This window comes from Megascapheus bottae, chromosome 6, assembly GCF_031878675.1.
Source record: "Megascapheus bottae isolate mThoBot1 chromosome 6, mThoBot2.hap1, whole genome shotgun sequence".
Classification (NCBI taxonomy): domain Eukaryota; kingdom Metazoa; phylum Chordata; class Mammalia; order Rodentia; family Geomyidae; genus Megascapheus; species Megascapheus bottae.
This window is the reverse complement of record NC_143514.1, coordinates 62,100,645-62,124,894: the sequence shown is the minus strand read 5'-3', so window position 1 is coordinate 62,124,894 and position 24,250 is coordinate 62,100,645. Positions and strand designations below refer to the sequence as shown.

The window sequence follows — 24,250 nt, the reverse complement described above, 5'->3', positions numbered from 1 at the left end:
CATACATAGAAAAAAGCTGGAAGTGGTGCTGAGGCTCAAGTGGTAGAGCTCTAGCCTTGAGAAAAGTCCAAGGACAGTGCTCACACCCTGAGCTCAAGCCCAGGACTGGCAAAAAAAAAAAAAAGAGCTCAAAGACAGCACTCAGGCCCTGAGTTCAATCTCCTACAACCAACAAAACAACAACAAGCCAGGGATGGGTGGCTCACACCTGTCATCCTAGCTACCCAGGAAGCTAAGATCTGAGGATTGTGATTTAAAGCCAGCCCAGCCCAGCCCAGACAAAAAAAAAAAAAGTCTTCATGAGACTCTTACTCAAGTGGTAGAATACTAGCCTTGAGCACAAAGAGGCTTAGAGACTCTGAGTTCAAGCCCCATAATCAAAAAACAAAACAAAAAACACCAACAACAACAAAACGATTTGTTGCTCGAAATTCAAACTAAACCTGGAGGCGAACTTAGTGGTCTTCTTGTCCTTTTGTCTATATGGGTCCTTTTATCCAACTTTGATCTTAAATTTTCATCTGAGTGAGTTTTTACTTTAGAAGTTTCTCGAGGAGCCAGGGTTGTGGCTCACTAGTACCGTACACATTTAGGAAGCCTGAGACTGGGTTTGAGTTCTGAAATAGAAAAAACTGAGGACTGTTTCAAAAATTGCCATCAGACTTTGCTGCAGAGCTGGGTTCAGGGTCCCTGACATTGCACAATGCCTGTCTCTGGACCTCACTGGCCTGGCCCTCAGCAGTCCAGGCTACTTCAGGCCTTGTGGGAAGGATGGGATGGGCAGCTTAAGGGCTGGGCCTTGGTAACAGCTGCTGCTGATTCATCTGGACATCAAGTGTTGGATTCCAACAACTGAAATCATATCCTGGCTCTGAGAATAGGGCTCTGGATCTCCCAAGTCAAGATCTGGGCAGAGGCCACGGGCTTCTGGGCTTTAGGCCGAGGGTACTGGGATCAGTGGTGTCACTTGCTGCTCAGGGTGGAGCCAGTACTGAGGAGCTGCCCAGTGCCCAGTTGTTTTGTAACAGCTGTTAGATCAGTCTAGAGAAGAAACTTAAGGAGTTGGGAACGGGGTGGGGAGTGAAGGGGTCAGAAGAGTGGAGTCAGATACTCGGATAGGCCCAGCATCTTGGCCTGGGGCCCTAGGGATGAGAGGAAGAGCATGGTTAGAGCTGCAGGCCTCTCTCAAGCAGAGAGGAGGGCCTCTCCTAACCACAGCAAGGTGGGTGGGTGAGGAGAGGGACACCTGGTAGGCCTCTTATCCTTGTAGCCTCCCCTTCAGCTTGCCTTCTGGCCTTGCACTGAGGCCAAGGTAAAATCGTTAGTGTGGGTGAGGAGATAAGCATGCCAAAAACTTGTCTCATGTCTTAGAACACAAAGATCCTGCCAGAGCAGATGGCAAGATCAAGAGTAAGAAATGGAGACTCTGAGGTAAGCAGAGAGATAAACAGCTCCAAAGAGACGGAAGGGAGGAGCCGGGCAGAGATGACATGAGTCTCTGAAGGCCCACGAGGAAGATGGGTGTTATGTGGTGGAAAGAGGTTAGGAGATACAGGGCAAGGAACCCTTGGCCTTATCTCTTTCCAGATTCCAAGTTATCTATTTCTCCCTACTGCTTTCCTGTCCCAGGCTTTCTCATCTCAACATTATTGAATGTTGGGCAGGGTAATTCTTGGAGTGGTGATTGGGTGCGTTGTCTTGTGCATTGTAGGATGTTTAGAAACATCAGTAGCCTCTAACCACTAGAGGCAGGTGCTGCTGTTGCTGTGTCAATCAACAGTCTCTAAACATAACCAGGTGCTTCCTGAGATGTGATTGAACCTAACTGAGAATCTTCTCCATTTCCCAGGTAGATTCACATTCAGAGTGTGTGTGTGTGTGTGTGTGTGTGTGTGTGTGTGTGTGTGTGTGTGTGTGTGTGTGTACTTGTACTAGAAGCACTGGAGCTTAAACTCAGGGCCTGGGAGCTACCCCTTAGCTTTTTTTGGTCATTTGTGGAGCTTCAGCTCAGGGCTTGTGCTCTAACATTTGAACCGCAATGCTACTTCCTGTTTTCTAGTGCCCAAGCTGGCTTTGAACAGCAATCCTCAGATCTCAGTCCCCTGAACAGCTAGGATGACAGGCCTGAGTTACCAGTGCCCAGCTCTGTGAGATTCTTATCACCAAAAAGCTGGAAGTGGAGCTGTGGCTCAAGTAGTAGAGCACCAGTCTTGAGCAAAATAGCCTAGGGACAGCTCCCAGGCCTTGAGTTTAAGCCCCAGTACCAGCACACACTTGTACAGGGGCATATGTACACAAACACACACATACACACACGCTCTCTTCCTAGCCTCCATTTCTAAAATAACCTGCAAAAAGCCAGGTTGGAATCATGTTCAAGTGGGAAAGCCCTAGCTGAGAAAGCAAGATAGTAAGTTCAAAGACTGAGTTCAAAGTCCCATTTCTGGCAAAACAGCAACAACCACAGGAGAAAATACAACCGGATTCCTGTTGACTTTCCCCAGCTTGGGAAAATTAACAGACTTTCTTGGAGGGATCCACTTTTGCCTCTCCCCTCTGGAGCTGGAAGCCTGTGGTTGCCTCTTTCAGCTCCATGAACCAGGTCTTGCTAAACAAAAGCTCTGGCTAGGGGGGATGTCTCTCAGTGCCTCGCAACCTCTACTTTTTCCCTGGCAACCCCAAAGACTTCAACAGCCTCAGTCCCTACCCACAGACAGGAAGAAGGAAATCTCCCCAGAGCAAGGAGACAAAAGTGCAAATTACAACCGCTATCTGTTTTTCTGTGTGAAATTGTGGTGGCAATCAGCAGCTCAGGTTCTGAACTGAGCAAAAATTAAGCTGGGCACAGGTAGCTCTTGCCTACAAATCCTAGCTACTCAAGAGACAGAGATCTGAGGATCAAGATTTGAAATGGGCTGGAGCAGGAACGTTCTTGAGACTCTTGCCTTCAATTAGCCAGCAAAAAAACAGAAATAGAACTGTGGCTCAAGTAAGAGTGCTAGCTAGCCTTAAGTAAAAATAGGTCAGGCATAGTGTCCAGGCTCCAAGTTCAAGACCTAGGAGCAGTATGCATGTTCATGTGCATACACATACAACAATAACAATAACAATAACAAAGGCAGAGTTACAGTTACAAAAGTAAAGATTCCGGCTAAACTTCAAAAAAAATCTTCTGAGTAAAACAACTAAGGGACCTTGTCCAGGCCTAAAGTTAAAGACCCAGTACTGGCACAAAAACAAACAATCTTTTTTTGTTTTAGCTATTTTTTCATATATTTTTATTGTAATTAATAGAAGGGTTACATGATATTTGTCAGATAGATGGTGTATTAATTCCCATACATTGATACCCTTTCACATGTCTTGGTCCCCATTTCCCCCCCCCCACAAAAACAAACAATTTTTATTATTATTTTTTTTTTGCCAGCCCTGGGCTTGAACTCAGGACCTGGGCACTATCCTTGGACATTTTTTGCTCAAGGCTATTTCTCTGCCACTTGAGCCATAACACAAGTTCCAGCTTTTTCTGTGTATGTGGTACCAGGGAATCAAACCCAGGGCTGCGTGCATGCTAGGCAAATACTCTACCAACTAGGCTATGATCCTAGCCCTAAATAAAGACTTTCTGGGCTACTAGAAGGGAAAGTGAACAGCAGGAACTGTAAGTCAGAGGTAGTAGTTTCCCCTCCAGGTTGCCCAGCAGACCAGTTACAGCTGACCTACCTTCTCTATACTCAGATAACTTCCTGTGGCTCTTCTACTTCCAGAAAGAGCCAAATGAATAGCTGAGAGCTGAACCTACTTTTCACACAGGGTCAGAGAAGAAAAGCCATTTGCCTAAGGCACACAAGCTAAAGAAGTAATCAAGGCTGGAATATGAGTCCATGTGGAACATCAAAGCCTGTGTTCTTTGTGCTATGGGACCCCATCTTGTATCTTATCCTACTCCAGTCTACCTTTGTAACCTCTCCACACTGTAGCCTCACACTGCAGCTCTCCTCCCCCAAAAGGAGAGCAAGCCTGAATAATTGGTTAACCATGTGCAGAACAATCTATGTGTATTCTTGCTGTCCAGACAGGATATTCTAAAGCTTACTGGACATTTTATAAGTGAAGATAAAGGATTTCTCAGTGTTGGCACTTTATTTTCAGTAGGATTTATATTTTGTTTTGTTTGCCACTCCTGGGCCTTGAACTCTCTGCCTGGGCACAACTCCTTTTGCTCAAGGCTCGCCCCTTACACGTGAGCCACAGCACCACTTTGAATCTTTTCTGTGGTTAATTGGAGATAAGTCTTGCAGACTTTCCTTCCCGATCTGGCTTCGAACTGCAATCCTCAGATCTCAGCCTCCTGAGTAGCTAGGATGACAGGTATGAGCCACTAGACCAAGCTCACTGTTTCCTTTGAGGGACTGTTTTGTGAGCTCTAGGTTGATCAGCAATGTCCCTGGCCTCCATCCACCGGATGTCAGTAGTACAATCCCTAGAGATGTTGTGACACCAAAAATGTCTGCAACTGCCAAATATCCTCTGGGGGACAAAATTTCCCCTAGTTGAGAAATACTAAATTAGAACAAAGGAGAAAAAACAAGCACACACACGCACACACACACACACACACACTCCAGAGGCAATTTTTTTTTTTTTTTTTTTTTTTTTTTTTTGCCAGTCCTGGGCGTAAGCTCAGGGCCTGAGCACTGTCCTTGGATTTTTTTCTCTCAAGGATAGAACTCTACCACTTGAGCCTCAGCACCACTTCTGGCTTTTTCTAAGTATGTGGTACCAAGGAATCGAACCCGGGTCTTTGTGCATGCTAGGCAAGCACTCTACCACTAGGCCAAACTCCCGGCCCGCATTTTTTTTTTTCCATCCTATGCCTGGGCCTTGTGAATTTCCCATTTCAAGCTTCCCAAAGTCCCCAGGATAACAAATGCATGCCATCATGTTCCCCTTCAGATGGAGTTTTGTGAATTTTTTTAAAGTCTGGCCTGGACATACGATCCTCCCAATATTAGCCTCCTGAATAGCTGGGACGACAGATATACTTCACCATGCCTAGCTATTTGAAGTAGGGGTTTCGTGAACTTTTTTGCTTAGGCTGGCTTCAAGTCACACTCATACAGTCATTATAATCTCTGTCCCTCTCTCTCTCTTCTCTCCCCTCCCCCCCCCACATCTCTGTCTTTTTCATGGGCTTGAACTCAGGGTCTAGGAACTGCATTTACCTATTTTGCTCAAGGGTGGTGCTCTACCACTGGAGCCACATCTTCATTCCAAATTTTTGCTATTTAATTGGAGATGAGTGTCTCAGATTTGTCTGCCTGGGGTAACTCTGAAAGAAGATCCTCAGATCTCAGCCTCCTGAGTAGCTAGGACCAGTTCTAGTAAGGGAGCTCAGATAATGGTTAGTACATCTTATGAAAGAATTAAAAAGAAACAAAGTGTTTGAGGTGATCGGTATGCTAATTTCTGTCAGTTAATCGTTGCATCCAAGTGAAGTGAAACACTCATCCCATAAAACAAAACCAACACCCTGGTTTCCCAACACCCTGGTTTGGAGACACTAGTGACAACAAAAACATTGTCCTTTTCTCCTGTTACCTCCTCTACTCACTCACTCTCTCTCTCTTTTGCTTTTCTTCTACTAGAAACTGAATCTAGAGCTTCCTGCATGTCTAGGTAGCCTCTACCATTTGAGCCATAACTTCAATCCTCTTTGTTGTATTTAATTTTGAAATAGAGACGTTGACCAAAGGCTATATATAGCCTTGATCAGTTGGGATTATAGGTATGTACCATCCAAGTGGGCTAAGATGGGTTGAAACTCCAGCCTTGCAAAAAATAAAGCTCCTGGCCCTACCTTGCAATTTATTATTTTTTAACATTCCTGGGCCTTGAACTCAGGGCCTAAGCACTGTCTTTGGACTTTCTCTAGGTTAGAGCTCTACCACTTGAGTCTCAGCACCACTTCTGGCTTTTTTCTATGTTATGTGGTACCAAGGAATCAAACCTGAGTCTTTGTGCATGCTAGGCAAGCACTCTACCACTAGGACAAACTCCCAGCCCTACTTTTTTTTTAAATTAATTTTTTTGTCGGTCATGGGGTTTGAACTCTGGGATTGGGTGCTGTCCCTGAGCTCTTTGGTTCAAGGCTATCATCCTATCTTTGGACCTGGGTGTTATCCCTGAGTTCTCCAGCTCTAGGCTACCACCCTACCCCTGGAGACACAATACTACTTTCAGGTTTTCTAGTGATAATTGGTGATAAGGGCCCAGGCTGGCTTAGAACCTCAATCCTCAGATCTCAGCTTCCTGAGTAGCTAGGATTACAGGCATGAACTGCCCTACCTGGCCTGGCTTGCAATTCTTTTTTTTTTTTTTTTTTTGCCAGTCCTGGGCTTGAGCTCAGGGCCTGAGCACTGTCCTTGGACTTTCTCAAGGCTAGAGCTCTACCACTTGAGCCTCAGCACCACTTCCAGCTTTTTTCTATGTATGTGGTACCGAGGAATCGAACCCGGGTCTTCATGCATGCTAGGCAAGCACTTTAACCACTAGGCCAAACTCCCGGCCCTGGCTTGCAATTCTTTAATGTTGATCTAGTGGACTTTAATGTACAAGAAAGGCTAAGACTGACTGACCTGCTTTTCCAACGATTTCATATTAAAACTGCCAGACAAGGGCACCCAAACCTGTAACCTTAGCTACTTGAGAGGGGAGAGAGAGAATCATGGTCCAAGGCCAGTTTAAACATAAAAGCTCTCATCTCAACCAATGGTTGGGGATGGTGGTGTCTGCCTGAACTCCCCAGTGATAAGGGGAAAGCATAAATAGGAGGATCAAAGTTCAGGCTGGCCCAGTCATAAAATTGAGACCCTGATCTGGGCATGTTGGCTCACATCTGTAATCCTAGCTACTCAAGAGGCTAAGATCTGAGGATCATGGTTCACAGCCAGGCTGAGCACTACAAAGCCTTGAGACTCTTATCTCCAATTAATCACTAGAAAACAGGAAGTGGCGCTGTGGCTCAAGGGGTAGGGTGGTAGCCTTGAGCTGAGGAGTTCAGGAACAGCGCCCAGGCCCAGAGTTCAAGCCTCATGAACCCCCTCTCCCCCCCAAAAAAAATTGAGACCCTGTGTTGGGCTACATAATAACACACTATCTAGAAAAAAAGAACAATAAATGATCAAAGCGAGTCTTCTTGCCTTAGATAGCTCAAACCCTAGCAAAGAATACACACACAGAAACAATAAACTATGCAGTTACCTTGGTAATCCCATGTTGGGAGGAAAGAAGAGTTCAGTTTCTGACAAGCTGAGATACCTATGGGGAATCAGAGCATGTTTGGAACTACCAGAGTTAAGTTATAGATAAGGGAGTAAAACACCTCAGAGAGAGAGAGATGTAAAAGCCGCATAAGCATAGGAAAAGCTGAATAACAAGAACAGTGGAAACTGGACCCTTGGAATATGTTTTTGTTTTTTTGGTCAGAGGGGCTGAGGCTGAGAGGTAAGAAAATATCTCAGATACAGTATTTTACTTTTTAATTAATTAATTAATTTTGTGGGCCATGGGGTTTGAATTCTGGGTCTGGGTGCTGTTCCTGAGCTCCTCAGCTCAAGGCTACCACCCTACCCCTTGTGGTTCAAGTGGTAGAGCTCTAGTCTTGAGCAAAGAAGCTCAGGGACAGCATCTAGACAAAAAGAAAAAGAAGGCCAGGAGTTTGGCTTAGTGGTAGAGTGCTTGCCTAGCACGCACAAAGACCTGGGTTCAATTCCTTGGTACCACATACATAGAAAAAAGCCAGAAGTGGTGCTGAGGCTCAAGTGGTGGAGCTCTAGCCTTGAGAAAATCCAAGACAGCAAAAAAAAAAAAAGGCCAGGCGTGGTGTCTTACACCTATAATCCTAGCTACTGAGGAGACTGAGATCTGAGGATTATAGTTCAAAGTCAGCCTGGGCACAAAAGGACCTAAGACTCTCTTTTTATTATTATTATTTTCGCCAGTCATTGGGACTGAACTCAGGGCCTGAGAATCCTTGGTGTTTTCCTCAAGGCTAGTACTCTGCCACTTGAGCCACAGCACCATTTCTGGCTTTTTCTATGTATGTGGTACAGAGGAATTGAATTCAGGTCTTCCTGCATGCTAGGCAAGCACTCTACCACTAGGCCAAACTCCCAGCCCCCAAATGTTGTTGTCTATGTCTATAATCCCAAATAAGAGGATTATGATTTTAAGGTCAGTTTAGACTAATAGAAAGTTCAAGGCCAACTTGAGTTAACACGGTTAAGACCCTGTCTCAAAACAAAACAAAACACGGGGCCGGGAGTTTGGCCTAGTGGTTAAAGTGCTTGCCTAGCATGCATGAAGACCCAGGTTTGATTCCTCGGTACCACATACATAGAAAAAAGTCGGAAGTGGTGCTGAGGCTCAAGTGGTAGAGCTCTAGCCTTGAGAAAGTCCAAGGACAGTGCTCAGGCCCTGAGCTCAAGCCCAGGACTGGCAAAAACAAAACAAAACAAAACAAAACAAAAACTATGTGGACTTTGTCTACACGGCCCTAATTGGGGGGGAGGGGGTGCAAAATCCATTAATCTCTTTTCAAATGGGAAAGATAAAAACCTAGGCCCTAGTAATTTGTGCTTTATATAGGTGTGGTGTGTGTGTGTGTGTGTGCTTGGACTAAGGCTGGCTGCTATTCTTTAGCACTTTTCACTGAAGGCTGATACTTGAGCCACAGCTCCAGTTCTAGCTGTGTGTGGGGGTGGGGTAGGAGAAGAGTGTGTATGTGGCAGTTAAATGGAGATACAAGTCTCATGGAGTTTCTTGCCTATGCTGGCTTCAAACTGAGTTCCTCAGATCTAACCTTACCAGTCAGGATCCTGGCTCCTCCCCTTTTCCCTCCTAGGTTGATGGACATTGGGAATGTTTCCACCTTTGCATTACTGTAACAATGCTGCTATGAGCATCTGTTCAGAGTCCTTAGTTCTCAGTTCTCTTTGGGCATGCATCTGGAAGCTGAATTACTAGATTCTATGCTAGTTCTATTTTTTACTTTATGGAGGAACTTTATACCATTTACTACAGCAGCTGTCAGGCTCCTTGAAAACACTTGCTTTATTTCTGAGGCTTCTCATTGTGTGTGTTTTTCTGTTGGCCTGAGGCATGAGCTCAGGGCCTGGGCACTGTTCTTGAGCTTCTTTTGCTGAAAACTATAGCTCTACCACTGGAACCACAGCTCCACCTTTGGCCTTTTCTGTTTATATGGTCCTGAGGAATCGAAACCAGGGCTTTATGCATGCTAGGCAAGGTACTCTACCCCCAAGCCACGTTCCTAGCCGAGTGTTATTTATTTGTTTATTTATTTTGTGGGTCATGGGGCTTGAACTGGAGATTTTCAGCTCAAGGCTACCGCCCTACCCTTGAGCCAAGCCTCACTTCCCATTTTCTAGAGGTTAAGTGGAGTTAAGTCTCAGGTCCTTTGGTGCCCCGTCTGGCTTTGAAACTTGATCCTCAGATCTCAGCCTCCGGAGAAGCTCGGATTACAGGCGTGAGCCACTGCTGCCGGCTTTTATAGTTTTGTTGCAAGGATAACGTACAGAGGAGTTATAGTTACACTCGCCAGGTAGTAGGTGCCATGCTTCTCACACAGATACCCTTCTCATGCTTTTGTCTCCACTTCCCCTCCCTTCAGTGACTTTTCGATGACACAGGTCCACCAGCAAGTAGATGGTACTCGGGCCCTACCTTAAGGTCTGTTCCAAAATGGTGGGGGCAATGGCGTCAGCGACGTCCCCGCCCCTTCCGTCCACTTTCCTCCCCTCTTCCTTGGGCCACCCAGGCGGCGGGGGAGGGGAACGGAACGCCGTGATCCACGTGACTGCCGACTGGCCAGCGCGTGACGCAAAGCGGCGGGCCTAACGTTTGCTTTGCCTTGTGGGAAATGTAGTTTCAGGGCTCATCCGGTCGGCGAGGATTCGTAGCTTTAGGACTACATTTCCCAGGAGGCCGTGGGGGCGACGCCGCCATCGCCATCGTCGGAGAGCGGGGACTCGGTGCGCGCTGTCGGTCGGGGGCGAGGTTCGGGCCGGTTGTTCCGTTGCGAAGGCTGCAGCTCGGTCTCTACGGTGGGTCCAGGTGAGTGAAAGCCTCGAATGGGAGTTAGGACCAACTCAATCGGTTCGAGTTTCATCTTTTGTGTTTTCGAGGTAGCAGCCAGGCCTGAGGAAGGCCTGGCGCGAAGCTGCTCCCCCTCGCTTACCACCCGGGCCTCTTCCGAGCGGGCCCTGCTCGCTGGGCTCCTCCCCCTCCCCGCCCTTCAGGGCTTCCCTTCGCTTCGGCCTAGCCATCGAAGCTCCCTCCGGTCGCCTTCTCTCTGGGGTAGCTCATCGCTTCTTTACAGGATTATTTTTTTGCAGTCTGCGGGACAGAGGTTTCCACGAGCCCCGTTTCCACCCTCTCTTAGCAGTGGGAAGCCTATTATCTGGATTTTCGTTTTTCCCGGAACTCTTGCATGCCCTTCCCCCTACCGCGTCTCCATCGGCCTGGTTCTGCCCTCCTGGGCGCATGTGGCTGGCACTGTGCAGATGTTAATACTTCAGTTTTTTTCTTTTTCCGTCCTCTCTTTCCTTGTGACCCAAGACGGAATAATACAAATTTATCTCACCGGAAAAAGTGTTTTTTTTTTTTTTTTTTTTTGACGAGGGTGCTTGCATTCCAAGGGTCATTGGCTGTGCCCTGCTTTTATGAAGCAGTTGTGTCTCAGAGCCTAAGCAACTTTTATCTGTTATTTTCTCTGCTCTTCTAAATCTTAACGTGTGGAGCATGACGACGGGGGCTGGAGAGCGACGCTGCGGCCCAGAAGTTGGAAGCCATCAGTGGGAGTAGTGTTTACGGGGAGGCTGTTAATTGGATTGAAGGGAAAAATATTCAGTGTGGTAGGGCCTGGCAGGTCCGAGCCAGTGAATCCTGTAGTTTTCATAAAAAGTCGGCCTGGGTTCAACTTTGATTTTACTATCTTTCGGTTTTACATTGACTCTTCACTTCCAGGTAACTACAGTTTCCTATCTCTAAAATGTCAGTGAATAATAATACTGGCTGTTTTATGGGTTTTTTGTGAAGACGAAGACTAATAGCCATTTAGTAAATCTTGTATAGGATTTCCAAATGTGATTCCCTAGAGAGATGTGTGTAATGACCATAATTATTCTTCCCTTTCAGATGGTCGTCTTTGTTATGTTTGTGGAAATGTTTATCTGTTGTAGTCTGTCCTGTTAACTAGTTAACCTGATTGTGTGTATTATATTATAGAGGTCTGTTAAAAGCACAAAATTGGGAGACTAATGGAGCAAACCAAACTTAAGTTGTTTATTAGATGTATTTTGCGAGTTAATATTCGTACTCCAGCTGTATCAAAAACAAATTATAGTGTAGTCATTTAGGTTTGATTATATTTTGTAAAAGCTGTTTATAGATTCTATTGGAAACTTTTTTTTTTTTTTTTTTTTTTTTTTTTTGCCAATCCTGCGCTTAAACTCGGGGCCTGAGCACTGTCCTTGGGATTTCTCAAGGCTAGAGCTCTTGAACCACAGAACCATTTCCACCTTTTTCTATGTATGAGGTACCTAGCTCTTCATGCAGGTTACGCAAGCACTTACCAGTAGGCCAAACTCCCCATCCGGGTTGAGAACAGTTTTAAAAGCCTTTATATCCAGTATGTTTTTCAGTATTTTTATGTTCTCTATTTTTTCAGTCCTTTAGCACCAGTGAACAATCTCCAGTTATGGAGATTGGTGTTTTGGGGCTCCAAACAGTGCAGTCTCAATTTTAGTGGCGGTGTAATCATAGCGGTTCTATTAGTCTATTTTATTTAAGTAAAGCTACTTTTGAGTTTGGTTTACTTAATGAAACTATGGGTTATAGGCCTGGGGTTGTTGCACAGTACTTGCTTAGCATAGCATGTTCAAGTCCCTTTGAAAATGTCTTCAGTACTGCAAAAAAACAAAAAGCTTGGCACCACCTATAATCTTAGGTCATTTGGAGGCTGAGATCTGAGGATTGATTTGAAGCCATCTTGGGCAGGACAGTCTGTGAGAGTCATCTCCAATAAAGTACCAAAAAAATGGAAATTGGAGCTGTGCCTTGAGCATAAAGAAGCTTAGATACAGTGCCCAGGCTCTGAGTTCAAGCCCCAAGATGGTTACCATAACAAACAAAAGTTAAAATTACGGATTACAAAAAGGTGATTTGTAAGCTGGGCCCGGTGACTCAGTCTGTAATCCTAGCTACTCAGGAGGCTGAGATCTGAGGATTTCGGCTCAAAGCCTTCCCGGGCACTAAAGGCTGAGAGACAGTTATCTTCAGCTAACCACTAGAAAACCGGAAGTGATGCTGTGGCTCGGGTAGAGTGGTAGCCTTGAGCTGAAGAGTCCAGGGACAGTGCCCAGGACCAGGGGTAGGGCGGTATCCTTGAGCTGAAGTGCTCAGGGACAGTGCCCAGGACCGCAGTTCAAGCCCTACAACCAACCAAAAAAAAAGTGATTTGTTTTGTATTGATAAAGAAAGCTTGGAGTATGTCCAAGATGATGCAAGTGAGGAGGGTTCAGACTGACTGGGAGAGTGCAGACATGATTTATTTTAGGATGGACAATTCTAACTACTAAAAGTCTTAGGATGCTAGCCCTTTTTTCTTGGGAAAAATTCCATCCTGAATAAAAGAAACTGTGGTTAATGCTATTAATTTAGATTGTGGATTGTAGAAGACTTAACACTTTTTTTTTTTTTTTTTTTTGCTTGTCCTGGGTTTGAGCTCAGAGCCTGAGCACTATCCTTGAACTTTCTCAAGGCTAGAGCTCTACCACTTGAGCCTCAGCACCACTTCTGGCTGTTTTTTTTTTTTTTTTTTCCCTATGTATGTGGTACTGAGGAATTGAGGAATTGAGCATGGATCTTCGTGCATGCTAGTCAAGCACTCTACCACTAGACCAAACTCCCGGCCCTCTCACACTCTTTAATAAGATCAATTAACTATTTGACTCAGTGATTCAACAAATTCTGTGTTTAGCTCTATTGATAAATTGAGTTTCTTCTCTTAGGGAACTTACAGGATAGTAGGAGAAGCATAAAAAGTAGGCAAATAAATTTACAAATTGAGAAAAGTGGCATGGAGGTATTGAGCAGGAGAAATTGAAAAAGGAAAGACTTAATTGATAAGAGAAATGCTTTCTGGGGAAAGTCAGGAATCAATTTTGTAGGGCATTAATTAAAGAGAGGGAGTACCATAGTGAAGGAAGTTGCAGGTGCCCGAACTAGAATGGACAGAATTACAGTGTTTTCAGAACTGAGAGAAGGCTACGTGTCATAATGTGACAAAGTGTGGACTTTAACAATGGCTTAGAGAGGCTGTTTTGATATCCCAATTGCCAGGGAAGGGTTTCTTTTTCCTCTTCCAATAATAAAAACAGGTGGAGGGAAGATTTGTGGCTTAGAGTAGGGCAAGTTTTGTTTATATTTACTTATTTTTTGTTGGTTGTGGGACTTGAACTCTGGGCCTGGGCATTGTCCCTGAGCTATACATATAGTTCAAGGCTACTGGTATACCTTTGAGCCAAGCCCTATTTCCCATTTTCTGGAGGATAATTGGAGGTACGAGTCTCAGGTCCTTTTGTGCCCTGGCTGGCTTTAAACTTGATTCTCAGATCTCAGCCTCCTGAGTATCTAGGATTACAAGGGAGAGCCACTGTGCCTGGCTTTCTATTTATTTTTGCTGGGTTTAAGCTCATGGCCTCATGATTGCTTCACTGGCATTCTACCAGGTGAGCTACATTTCCAGTCCACTTTTTATTTTTTTTTTTTGGCCAGTCTTGGGGCTTGAACTCAGCGGCTGAGCACTGTCCTTGGGCTTTCTTCAAGGTTAGCACTGTATCATGTGAGCCACAGCACCACTTGTAGCTTTTTTTCTATGTATGTGGTACTAAGGAATTGAACACGGGTCTTCATGCATGCTAGGCAAGCACTCTACCATTAGGCCAACTCCTTGCCCACTTTTTCTTTTCTTTTTTCTTTTTTCTTTTTTTTTTGTCAATTATAAGGCTTGGGCACTTCTGAACTTTTTTTGCTCAAGGATAGCATTCTACCACTTTGAGCCACAGCTCCACTTCTGGTTTTCTGGTCGTTAGTTGGAGATAAGTCTCATGGTTGGGTGCTGGTGGCTTATACCTGTGATCCTAGCCACTGAGAAAAACCAGCCTAGGGAGAATAATCTGAGACTCTTATCTCTAACCAGGAAAAAATTAAAAAAAAGTTCAAGGACAGTGTCCAAGTTCTTGAGTTCAAGCTTCATGACTGATTTAAAAAAAAAAAAGAAAATGGGGGCCAGGAGCAGGGCCTACTTGTAGAGTGCTTGCCTAGCATGCATGAAGACCGGGGTTCGACTCCTTAGTACCATATACATAGAATAAGCTGGAAGTGATGCCATGCTCAAGTGGTAGAGCTCTAGCCTTGAGAAAGCCCAAAGACAGTGCTCAGGACCTGAGTTCAAGCCCCAGGGGTGTGACAAAGAAGGAAAGAAAGAAGCAAACAAAAACTCGTCAGGATTTTGCTATCTGGGTTTGCTTTGAACTTTAATCCTCATATCCTTCTGAGTAGCTAGAATTATAAGCATGAGCCACCAGCACCCAACTGTTTTGTTCTGTTTTGCTAATGCCAGGGCTTGAACTCACCCTGGGCATTGTCCCTCAGCTTCTTTTGCTCAAGGCTAGCACTCTACCACTTGAGCCACAGTGCCACTTCCAGCTTTTTCTGTTTATGTGGTAGAGGAATTGAATCTAGGGAGGGCTTTATGCATGCTAGGCAAGCATTTTACCACTAGCCACATTCTCATCTATGTTTTGGGTTTTTGAGACAGGGTTTCAACCTAGGCTGGCCTGGTACTTGTGCTGAGATTACAGGTGTACTGGCTCCGGTCTGATATGTATTCTTGACATAGAGTATCCATTAGTCCTTTTTAAAAAAAATGTTACTGTGAAGGTGATGTACAATGGGGTTACAGTTAAGATAAATCAGGTTGAGTATGTTGCTTTTTGATAGTGTCACTCTTTCCCTCCCATCCCTACCCATGAGTTGTATAGTTCATTTTCAGCAGTCTCTAGTGAACCACTGTATTGGTTCAACCTTTGTCCCTCCATTTTGTGCTCTCTCCATCCACCTAAAGGCAGATAAATGAACAAAAAAAACAAAAAGGAAAAAAAAAAAGCAATTATAAAACAAAACCAAAACTGGTTTCTGGAAATGGAGCTTTGGCCCAAACTGGTAGAGCACTAGCCTGGAGCACAAAAAAGCCCAGGGGTCCAGGAACAATGCTCAGGCCCTGAATTCAAGCCCCATGGTTAACAAAACAAAAAAACTGTTTTTCTATTTCCTGGAGTTCATTTCCATTAGTGCTTTTTTTAATATTTATTTGTTTATTTATTTAGTGATCATGGGACTTGAACTCTGGGCCTGAGTGCTGTCCCTGAGCTCTACCACTTGAGCCACAGCACAACTTCTGGCTTTTTTTGTGTATGTGGTATTGAGAAATTGAACTCAGGTTTTTGTGCTTGCTAGGCACTCTACCACTAGGGCCTAAAAGAATTATTTATTAGTAAGTTTGGAATACCTGTATGTTTTTATTATAAGCATGGAATTTGGGTATAATTATACTAAAATTATGGGTTTTTTTCTTTCCTGGACAGGGTTTGAACTCTGGACTGGGATGTTGTTCCTGAGCTGTTTTTGCCAAGGCTCTACCAGTTTGAGCCAGAGTACCACTTCTGGCTTTTTCTGAGTAGTTTGAGACTTTCTTGCCTGGGCTGGCTTCAAACTATGAACCTCAGATCTCAGCTTCCTGAGTAGCTAGGATTACAAGTGTGAGCCATCAGCACCTGGCCTAAAATTGCTTTTGTTGTATAGAGTTTGGGGGGGGGGGGGGAACGTGCTCGGGCTGGTACTGGCCTTGAACTCAGTCTCATGTTCGTTTCTTTTATTATTTTATAATGGACGTGTGTGTATATGTGTGTGTGTGTGCGCAGATGCTACCAGTGCCCAGCTTGATATATATATATATATATATATATATATGCATTTTTTAATTTTTTTATTATTTTTTTTTGTGGGTCATGGGGCTAGAACTCTGGGCCTGGGCACTGTCCCTGAGCTCTTCAGCTCAAGGCTACTGCCCTACCCCTGAAGCCACAATGCCACTTTCTGTTTTCTCATGGTTAATTAGAGATAAGAGTCTCACTGATTTTAGTGCCTGGGCTGGGTTTGAACCTCCATCCTCAGATCTCAGCCTCCTGAGAAGCTAGGATTACAGGTGTGAGCCACTGGGCTGGCATAGCTTGGTTAATTTTTTTTTGGGGGGGGGGAGGCCTGTCCTGGGCTTGAGCTCAGGGCCTGAGCATTGTCTTTGAACTTTGTCAAGGCTAGATAGAGCTCTACCACTTGAGCCTCAGCACCATTTCTGGCTTTTTTCTATCTGTGTGGTACTGAGGAATCGAACCTGGGTCTTTGTGCATGCTAGGCAAGCACTCTACCACTAGGCCAAACTCCAGCCCAGCTTGGTTAATTTTTAAGGGAATGAAAAAAAAATTTTAGCCAACACTGAACATGTTAAATAATAGGTACAGATTTATTGTTTATAAGTTTTTCCACCCACTCAGCCTGACATATAAGGTTCATTGGTAATAATATTCATTGTATGAATGTGTTAATCTGCATTTTCCTTTTGGTATTCCATGCTGTCAAGAATGTTCTTGCATATTTTTTTATACTAACTATAAGAGTTTCTGTAGGTTTTATGTGTAAAAGTTAAATTGTTCTGTGAAAGTCATCTATCCCTGCTTCTTAGTCCCCTTCCACTCCCCTCCCTCTTTTTGGTGCTAGGGTATTGGTGTCAGCATCTTTTTTTTTTTTTTTTGCCAGCCCTGGGCTTGGGCTCAGGGCCTGAGCACTGTCCCTGGATTTTTTCTCAAGGCTAGGGCTCTACCACTTGAGCCACAGCACCACTTCTGGCTTTTTGCTACGTATGTGGTACCAAGGAATCGAACCCGGGTCTTCATGCATACTAGGCAAGCACTTCAACCACTAGGCCAAACTCCCGGCTGTTTTTCATATATTTTTTATTGTAATTAATAGAAGGGTTACATTATATTCACCAGATACAAGGTGCATTACTTCACAAACATTGATACTGGTGTCAGCATATTTTTTTCTTATATATTTTTTATTGTAATTAATAGAGGGGTTACATTATATTCACCAGATAGAAGTTGCATTACTTCACATACATGGTATCAGCGTCTTTAAGCATGATAAGCATGCTCTTTCTGCTGAGCTACATCCTGAGTCAGATGGACATTTCCTCAAATTACTACTGTTATATTACTCTCCATAAAAGTAATTCCATTTTATGGTTCCAACAAGCAGCAGCAGCAAGGAAGCTTTTTGTTTTGTTTTTTTGGTCTTGTGACTTGAACTATGGGCTTGAGTGCAGTTGCTGGGTTCCTTACACTTGAGTTACAGTTCTACTTTGTTTTGTTTGTGTTGGTTGTGGGGCTTGAACTCTGGGTTTGGGCCCTGACCCCAACCTCTTCAGCTCAAGTCTAGTGTTTCACTACTTTGAGCCACAGAGTCACTTTTGATTTTCTGTGATTAATTGGAGATAAGAATCTCATGGGCTTTTGTGCTTGAGCTGGCTTTGAACTGTGATCCTCAGATCTCAGCCTCCTGAATAACTAGGATTACAGGTGTGAACCACTGGCACTGGCCTGGTTTTAGCTTTCTATACCATAGGAGGTTTAATGGATAAAAATATGTATGGTAGAGCCAGGCTTGGTAGCTCAAGCCTATAATTCTAACTACACAGGAGGCCCTATGGTTCAAGGTGTAGGGCAGTAGCCTTAAGCTGAAGAGCTCAGGGACAGCTCCCAGGCCCAGAGTTCAAGTCCCATGACCCCCCCACCCCAATTTTTTTTTTCAAACAGTAATGGAGAGAGAAAATGAGGGTAATGGATGATGGATGTTATCCAAAAAGTACACCTTTTTTGGCTAGTTCTGGGCTTGAACTCATGGCCTGGACACTGTCCTTGAACTTTCTCAAGTCTAGTGCTCTACCACTTCGGCCATAGCACCACTTCCAGCTTTTTCTATGTATGTAGTGACAAAGAATTGAACTAAGGGCTTCATGCATGCTAATAAACAAGCACTCTAGCACTAGGCCACATTCCTAGGCCCCAAAGATGTACTTTTTTTGGGGGGGGGCAGTCCTGGGCTTGATCTCAGGGCCTGATTACTGTCATTGGGCTTTCCTCAAGGCCAGCACCCTACCACTTGAGCCATAGCACCGCTTCCAGCTTTTCTATGGATGTGGTACCAATGAATTGAACCTGGGTCTCCGTGCATGCTAGGCAAGCACTCTACCACTAGACCAAACTCCCAGCCCCCAATGATGTACTTTTTACCTAGCTTAAGTAACTGTAACCCCTCTGTACATAACCTTTATAATAAGAAAAAATAAAAATTCAGGAATACAATCTATAAGGAGCAAATAGCCCTCTTATTATTTATTTCCTCTCATTCTAGAAATATACCCTGACTGCAAATTGGAGAAGCCAGTGGCACTGCCAGTGTTCTTTGGAACATTGAGAGTTGGATCCTTGTTCTAATAAGGTAAATTCATAGGGATAAAAAGAGCTAACCAGCTTCACAGTATTTGCTTGGAAAATGTCTGTCTATATAGAGAGATACATCATATATAGATAGATGCTGATATTTTGGTGAAGAGTTTTTTCTTATATGCATGTAGTCCTTGGATATGTGTATCTGTATCAAAATTGATATTGTAGGCTGGGAATATGGCTTAGTGGTAGCTTGCTTGCGTAGCATGCACGAAGTCAACAGAAAAAGCTGGGATCTGTGGCTCAAGTGGAAGCTTTACGCATAGAGAGAGGTCAGGGCCTGGGCGCTGAGATTTTTGAGCTCATAGCTCTCTACCCGATAGCCCCAGCACTCTACCAATTTGAGCCATAGCGCCACTTTCAGTGTTCTAGTGGTTAATTAAGAGGTGAAACTTACGGACTTTCTTGCCTGGGCTGGCTTTGAATCTCAGTCCTCCAATCTCAGTGTCCTAAGTTGGGTTACAAGCATGAGCCACTGACACCTAGCTTTGAACCCTGCCTTCTGCTGCTAGCAGCCACTCTGCTCTAAGCCAGACTCAGTGCTATAATTTTTGTTGCTGAGTTCCTATTAACATATATTCACTTCTTCTCTTTGCCTTTTTCTTTCTTTCCATTTATTTATTTATTTATTATTTTTATTTTTTTTGCCAGTCTTGTGCTTGGGCTCAGGGCCTGAGCACTGTCCTTGGACTTTCTCAAGGCTAGAGCTCTACCATACTTGAGCCTCAGCACCACTTCTGGCTTTTTTTCTATGTATGTGGGACTGAGAAATCGAACCTGGGTCTTCCTGCATGCTAGGCAAATCACTCTACCACTAGGGCCAACTCCCAGCCCCGGAATGTCTCTTTTTAAAAGTCCATTGTGACATTTGAACTTAGGGCCTGAGTACTCTCCCTTATTTCTTTAGCGCAAGGCTAGCCACTCTACCATTTTGAACCACAGTTCCATTTCCAGTTTTAGAGTGGTTAATTGGAGAGAAGAGTCTCACAGGGAACCCCCCCTCCCTCCACTGGCTTTGCACTAGGATCCTCAGATTTCAACCTCTTGAGTACAAGCATGAACCACTTGGCACTTGGCCCAGGCATGTCTTAATTGGCCCCTTTTTGGTAAACATTAGGGGTTATTTGTTGTAGAAACTGGAGACTTAATCCTTAAAATTTAGAGATTTTCCATAGTTGACTTGTCAGTCCATTTCTAGATTTTCTGAGTTAGAATGTTGACTTGTGGGTGCTAGTGGCTCACACTTGTAATCTTAGCTGCACAGGAGGCTAAAATCTGAGGATCAAGGTTCAGAGCCAGCCAAGGCAGGAAAGTCTATGAGGCTCTTATCTAATTAACCAGAAAACTAGAAGTGGCACTTTGATACAAAAAGCAAAAAAGTACTATAGGACAGCCCAGTGGCTCATGCCTGTAATTCTAGCTACCCAGGAGGCTAAGATGTGAGGATCTTGGTTCAAAGCCAGCCTGGGCATTAAAAGTCTGTAAGACTCTTATCTCTAATTAAGCACTCAAAAACCAGAAGTAGTGCTATGGTTCAAAGTGATCTGGCACTAGCCTAGAGCTGAACAGCTCAGGGGCAGTGCCCATGCCCAAAGTTTAAGCCCCATGACCTGGGGTGAGGGGCACAATAGCCTTCATCAAAATGTCTCGGGAACAGCAACTAGGCCCTGAGTTCAAGTCCCACGGGCTGACCCAAACGTATTTTGACTCTCTACTATTCTTTTCTGTTTTAATTTTCTACCACTCCTTCCCCCCAGCAAGGTCTTATTGCTCAGGCTAATCTTTGATTCCTTAGCAGAGGAATTATTCTCACTTCAACCTCTCCAGTATCTAGGGTTATGGCTATGCACCATTGTGCCTGACTGTGGTAATAGTTTAAAAATAGAGCTAAGTGTGCCAGGTGCTGGTGGTTCACACTTATAATCCTAGCTACTCAGGAGTCTGAGATCTAAGGACCCTGGTTCAAAACCATCCCAGGCAGAAATGTCCCTATGAGACTTATCTCCAATTAACCACTGAAAAACTGGAAGTGATGCTGTGGTTCATGTGGTAGAACATTGGCCTTAAGCATTAAGCACAAAGAGGTTCAGGGACAGCACCCAGGCCCTGAGTTCCAGGCCCAAAACCGACAAAAAAAAAAAAATAGTTGGACACTGGTGGCTTATGCCTGAAATCCCAGCTACTCAGGAGGCTGAGATCTGAGGGTCTGGGTACAAGGCTGGCCTGGGCATGAAAATCCATGAAACTCTTCTCTCCAGTTAACCACCAGAAAACCAAAAGTGGCGCTATGACTCAATGTGGTAGAACAGTAGCCTTGAGCTGAAGAGCTCAGAGACAGAGCCCAGGCCCTGAGTTTCAAGCCCCACAATTTAAAAAAAAAAAAGCTTAAGTTCCATAATCAGTGGCTTAATAATAATGAGAACTGGAAGGAAATTTGGTTGATTTTTCTAAAGTTAGAAAAGGGTAGTGTTTCTTTAAGAAATGGGAAAATATTCCCATTGCTCATGCATATTCATTTAAAATGGGAACTGAAATTGCTGTTACCCTCTCTGAGGAACATTGGAGAAGAGCCTCTGGGATGTCAAAGATTTTTTAAGCTGCCAGCTGTGCTGTTCATTCTGCTTCACTAATGATGAAACACTAATTGCATAGAAGGTTCTGAGATTAGTAGACACCATTGAATAAATTCTCAGGAGACATCATAAGTTGTCTATGGCTGAGGATATTATAATGAAAAAGTTATAACTGAATAGCTCCTCAATAAGACCTTATTGATTTTTCCTTTCAGCAGCTGGCATTAGAAGATTCCTTTTCCAGAAGTGGAAGACCTATGTCTTCCTTGATAATCAGCCTTTCTTGTAATATACTTAGAGTGTAACACATGCCTGTTCAGTCAGAAAAAGTGCAAAATGAAAGATGTCTGATTACTAACGAATACATAAGAAGTAGCATCAATGATGAAATGTTTACTTTGGGGAAGATTCTAAATGTGCCCACTAGCTACTCAGACTATAGTAAAATAAAGCCTAAGATGTGAACTCATGGGGGCTGGGAATTTGGCCTAGTGGTAGAGGCCCAGCATGCATGATGACCCAGGTTTGACCCAGAAAAGGCCAGAAGTGGTGCTTGTAGCTCCAGTGGTAGATTGCTGGCCTTGAGAAAGCCCAAGGACAATTCATAAGCCCTGAGTTCAAGCCCCAGGACTGGCTAAAAAAAAAAAAAAAAAGTGAACTCATGGGTATTGTGTGTGTGTGTGTGTGTATGAATACTTGTATGAAAATGTAATGTCAGTGAAATCCATTACATTGTACAACCAATATAAACATTTTAAAAAGAAAACTTCTGTATACCAGGCAATTTTTAATAGACACTTAAATTCCCATGGTTACTATTTTTTTTTTTTTTTTTTTTTTTTTGCCAGTCCTGGGCTTGGGCTCAGGGCCTGAGCACTGTCCCTGGATTTTCTCAAGGCTAGGGCTCTACCACTTGAGCCACAACACCACTTCTGGCTTTTTGCTACGTATGTGGTACCAAGGAATCGAACCTGGGTCTTCGTGGATGCTAGGCAAGCACTCTACCACTAGGCCAAACTCCTGGCCCAGGTTACTGTTTTTTTATTTGGCAGTAGTCTAGTTTGAACTCAGGGCTGAACACCCGTTAGACATTCTTTAGCTTGAGCCATGTGTTCAACATTTTTTCATATTTTTCAGATAGGTACTTGTGTTTTTTGTCTGAGATGGACTCAGGTGACTGTCTTCCTACTTATGCCTATCTCTCAACTGGGATTACATTTATGTAATGTTACAACAGCTTAGTGGTTCCCTCCCCCCCACCAGTACTGGCTTGAACTCGGCCTGAGCACTGTCCTTGGGCTTTCTCAAGGCTAGAGCTCTACCACTTGAGCCACAGCACCACTTCTGGCTTTTTTTTTCTGTGTATGTGGTACTGAGGAATCGAATCTGGGTCTTTGAGAATACTAGGCAAGCACTCTATCACTAGGCCAAACTCCCGGCCCATTAGTTGTTTTTGTTTGTTTTAGGTATAAGTATGTGCACATGCATGTACGCATGCTATTATTGTGCCTTGAACTCAGGACCCTAGGTGCTTTCCCTTTTTTGCTCATGGCTGACATTCTTACTACTTGTTGCTTTTTTTTTGGTCTGTCATGGACTTGAGCTCAGGGCCTGAGCACTGTCCTTGGGATTTCTCAAGGCTAGACTTCTACCACTTGAGCCTCAGCACCACTTTCCAGCTTTTTTCTATGCATGTGGTACCAAGGAATCGAACCCAGGTCTTTGTGGATGCTAGGCAAGCACTCTACCACAAACTCCTGGCCCTACTTGTTGCTTTTTGATGGTTAAGAGTCTCACAGACTTGCCTGGGTTGGCTTCAAACTGTAGATCTCAGTTCTAGTCTCCTGAGTAGCTAGAATTACAGGCTTGAACCACTGTTACTTGGATTTAATTTTGATTTTACAACACAGGCAGACTTGTGTTACATCTACAGATGGTTTAAATTCTTGTTCATCTTAGATGGGTGGGACTCCCTTTTACCTTTACATTTAACACACTTATGCATATTTTCTATAATTTGTAAGCCCTTAGTATTGAAATAATTTTTATGCTAATTTATCTTAGGAAATTATGAGAGCCACTTAATGTTAGGAGGACTCTGATTTCCTCAGCTTATGGTGAGATATGAAGTCTTGGCCTTGTTACTCTAGAGATAGCACAGCTGCTCTTGGTGCTATTTCTCTCTTTGTCTCCTTTTCTCAGGAGACAGTCATCTCCTGAGAAAAGGAGCAGAATAGTAAACATGTTCAGTATTTCACTTGAGCTTAACTATTCAGAGGCCTAGAGGGCACAAATAAGAACTATTGCTTTGCCTAAAACCCTCTATGAATAGCAAGTCTTGTTTTTTTGTTTTTTAATATCTGGATTTATCTTTTAGTTACCTTACTGCTTATCATTTCAGTTATCTTACTGCTTACTCTGCAGAAAGCTGTTTTTTTTTTCTCCCAATCCTCGGGCTTGAATTCTTGAACTCAGGGCTTGAGCACTGTCCTTGTGCTTTCTTCAAGGCTAGTGTTCTACCACTGAGCCATAGCACCACTTCCGGCTTTTTCTGTGTATGGGGTACCGAGGAATTGAACCCAGATCTTCATGCATGCTAGGCAAGCAGTCTTACCACTAATCCAAACTCCTCCCAGCTTGTGTGTGTGTGTGTGTGTGTGTGTCTGTCTGTCTGTCTATCTGTCTGTTATGTGGCTTGAACTAGACCGGGCTTGCAGAAAGTTTCCTACTTGTAGAAAATGAATTTCAGCCAGGCATGGAGGCTCACGGCTATAATCCTAGCTACTCAGGAGGCTGAGATCTGGTTCCAAGCTAGCCCAGTCACTAAAATCTGTGAGATTCTTACTGCCAGTTAACCACCAGAAAACCGAAAGTAGTCCTGTGGCCCAAGAGGTAGGGTGGACAGCACCCAGACCCAGAGTTCAAGTCTCATAGCCAACAAAAAAGAAAAAAAATGAATTTTGCCAG

At 44.0% G+C, this 24,250-nt stretch overlaps 1 protein-coding gene across 3 annotated transcripts in view; it reads left to right on the top strand.

Annotated features, from left to right (window-relative positions):
• The first annotated feature begins 10,022 nt into the window (after window positions 1-10,022).
• Thrap3 (thyroid hormone receptor associated protein 3) overlaps window positions 10,023-24,250 on the top strand; it is a 37,101-nt gene continuing 22,873 nt past the window's right edge. Inside the window, exons 1-2 of one of the 3 annotated variants that reach the window (XM_090335217.1) lie at window positions 10,023-10,134; window positions 18,616-18,702. The gene's annotated coding sequence lies outside the window, so the exon portion shown is untranslated. Of the gene's footprint in view, window positions 10,135-10,783; window positions 11,047-18,615; window positions 18,703-24,250 lie in introns of those variants that run through there. The other 2 variants (XM_090335218.1, XM_090335219.1) reach the window with 2 other exon arrangements.